Raw genomic sequence first — 3294 nt, forward strand, 5'->3', positions numbered from 1 at the left:
ACTTTCTATTGAGCATTTGGTACCAGCTTTTTTTTTCTCCCCTCTCAGCACATTTTTTTAATGCCATTTTTGTGGTAAAATTAGGTGCCTCGGCTGATATTCGGGTCAGCTTATACTGGAGTATATATGATAATTTCACTGTTGTATTTCAGGGCCGATTTTGTTTTGTATATGATTCCTGGTTGGCATTTTTTTTCTTTCAGAGTTATAACTATATCATCCCATTGCTTTCTTGCCTGAATGGTCTCTGCTGAGAAATCAGAGTTTAGGCTTATTGATTTTCAAAGGTAACTTTTTGTTTTTCTCAAGCAGGTCCCACTCTTTCATTGACTTTGGTTCTGAAAGTATGAGTATGATGTGTTGTCATAATTTTCTTTTGAGGTCTATCCTGCTTGGAATTCAGTCAAGGTCTTGAATGCATATCTTCTTTTTAAAAAAATCATTTTATTGGGGGCTCATACAACTCTTGTCACAATCCATACATCAATTGAATCAGGCATGTTTAGACATATATTGTCCTCATTCTTTTCTAGACATTTACTGTCTATTGAGCCATTGAAATGCCTATCTTCTTATCTTTCATGATATCAGAGAAGTTTACCTTCAGAAGCACTTCAACAATTTTCTTCACCAAGTCTATTGATATGTATGAAGTAGGCCACACCCCCAAGGAGACATCTTCAGATTGTGACCTGAGTATGTTAGGTCACATTACAGGGAGGCTTTACTGCCAAACTACTGAGGATCCTGGCCCAGTCAGGTTGACATAAAATTTAACTATCATAATATTCTTCAAGTCTGGAATCAAATTCATCCCCACAGCTCACCTTTCAGCCAAACAATAGAGAGTCCTAAAAGGTGAATAACACCAAGGAGATATGTATGCTTTAGAACAACTAACCATACTATCAAAAGGGGAGCATTGCTCAGGGATCAAGCTCAGAAGTCAAGAAGGGATAGGAAAGGTAACAAAAGGAGAAAGTGGGAGTGTTGTTACATTGCAGAGATTGCAATCAATATGGTGACTCAAAATGTATATGGAAAAGTATGTCTGTTCTGTAAACATGCATCCAAATCACAATAAAAGGTTTTTAAAAAGAAAGAAATGGAAATTCTCATAGCCCACCCCAGACCTACTAAGTCAGAAACTCTGGGGTAGGCAGCCAGCCTCGTTTTAATAAGCCCCCCAGGTGGTTTTAATGCATGTAGAAGTTTTGGGTCGCTGCTCTTGGCCCTACCCTTCAGGTGGAAGAAGTAGGTAGGGAGAACGATGCAACAAGTCTCCTCATCCAAAGAGGAACCTTCCCAGGATGGAAAACCAGAGCCAAACCTCAGAGACGGCTGATCTTCTCCAGCGGTAAATGTCGAAACAGGGCCCAGGTGCCCCTGCAAGGGGACGTGGGGGATGACAGTGACCTTCTGCAGTGTACCCAGAGCAGAAAAGGATAATGGAACAATTGCTTAAGATCATTTATCTCCTGCTCTGCCAAGCTTTTCACAGCTAGGACCCTGAGGCACACTCCCACTGCTCTTCCGATCCCCTTCTCTCTTCTGCTCTTTCCTTCACCCACTGAATGAAAGCTGTTTTTTAAGTAGAGCCTCTGTGATCAAGGCCCTAAAAGGAAAGTTCACAATAACCTTATAACCCCTATAGTCTATAATAGAACAGCTTCTCTTCATTGCCTCCCCGCTTCGCCTTCTACTCGCTACCTTCTCTCCTCTGCCTCTTCCCTCAGGTTACCCTAGTTCATAGTGTTGTCATAAGGAGAGAAAAAAACTGCTGTCTGATGGTGACCCTACATAGGTCAAAGTAGAATTGTTCTAGAAGTAGATCACCAGACCTTTCTTCCATTGTGCCTCTAGCACAGTGGTTCTCAACCTTCCTAATGCGACGACCCTTTAATACAGTTCCTCATGTTGTGGTGACCCCCAACCATAAGATTACTTTCCTTGGGCCCAGCTCCAACTTTGTTTGCGGAATCAGTGGTGGCAGCGGCTGCGGCAAGCTCGCGCGCAGGCCTGCTGCGGTCGCCGCCCCCGGGGTCAGAGGTGGAGAGATGGTCGTCAGCAAAGACAAGGGCAGGGAGCAGCGACTGATGTCGCTGCCCCTGTCCCGAATCCGGGTCATCGTGAAGAGCTCCCCCATGGTGTCCAGGAGGCGCTGGTGCTCACGGCCAAGGCCCCGGAGCTCTTTGTTCAGTACCTGGCCAACTACTCCTACCGGCACGGCGGTGGGCGGGGCCGCAGAGTACTGTCCTACAGAGACCTGGCCCAGGCCACCCAGGAGGCCGACGCCTTCCAGTTTCTTGCAGACATATTACCTAAGAAGATCTTAGCCAGTAAATACCTGAAAATGCTTAAGGAGCTGATAAGGGAAGACGAGGAGGAGGAGGAAGAAGGCAGTGAAGAGGATGACAAAGCCGACTCTTAAGTCCCTCGCAGCTCAGTCTGAGACCTGCCTGGTCTGCCGCGCTGCTTCAAAAAGACACAGCCCTTGGACTTGGGTCTCCTACATTTCCGGAGCCTTCGAGCAGCTCAGTCTGAGACCTGCCCGGTCTGCCGCGCTGCTTCAAAAAGACACAGCCCTTGGACTTGGGTCTCCTACATTTCCGGAGCCTTCGAGGAGGTGGGGTCTCCCCAGGCCAAGCCCGAGGGAGGCAGCCCCCTCCCACAGAGCCGACATGAAGTGACCCCACAGCAGCTGGCCGGCTACAGCTCTGATGCTGCAGAGGCAAAGAGCCTGCTCAGTGTCTAAAGATGCTGATCGATCTGGAAGCCCCTCTAAGCGGCAGTTGGATATGAATTCTTGTTTGTATATTTTGAAGTTCAGTCTTGTAACCAACCTGATGGAGCCTGAGCTACACATGAAGTTTATGAGTAGCATGTTATATTTGAATTGTCGAGAGAATGCTTTGCTTTATCCAAATATTGCCTCTTTCTTTAAATCGTAAAAGACTATATACCATGTCTTTTCTGTTAAAAAAACCCTGTGTATATTTTTACAATAAAATGTTTTATGGAAAAAAATTATTTTCGTTGCTGCTTCATAACTGTAACTTTGCTACTGTTAGGAATCGTAATGTAAATATCTGATACGCAGGATGTATTTTCATTGTTAAAAATTGAAAATAAAGCATAGTGATGAATCACAGAAACAAATGTGATTATATATTGTGAACTATTTATTTCTAATGACAAATAAATGAAATTTTGTCTTGAAGCATGGTGTAGCATGGGTAACAGTCTTCATGCCAGGCACTTGTATGTGGGCGTATCTGCATGTGGCTGGACCCA

At 44.9% G+C, this 3294-nt stretch overlaps 1 pseudogene; it reads left to right on the plus strand.

The window, feature by feature from the left end:
- Positions 1–2057: 2057 nt before the first annotated feature.
- On the plus strand, positions 2058–2431 carry LOC101640530 (annotated as a pseudogene).
- The last annotated feature ends 863 nt before the right edge of the window (positions 2432–3294 follow it).

Source organism: Echinops telfairi, unplaced genomic scaffold, assembly GCF_000313985.2.
Source record: "Echinops telfairi isolate 266 unplaced genomic scaffold, ASM31398v2 ScPeMD7_7469;HRSCAF=8507_1, whole genome shotgun sequence".
Lineage (NCBI taxonomy): Eukaryota > Metazoa > Chordata > Mammalia > Afrosoricida > Tenrecidae > Echinops > Echinops telfairi.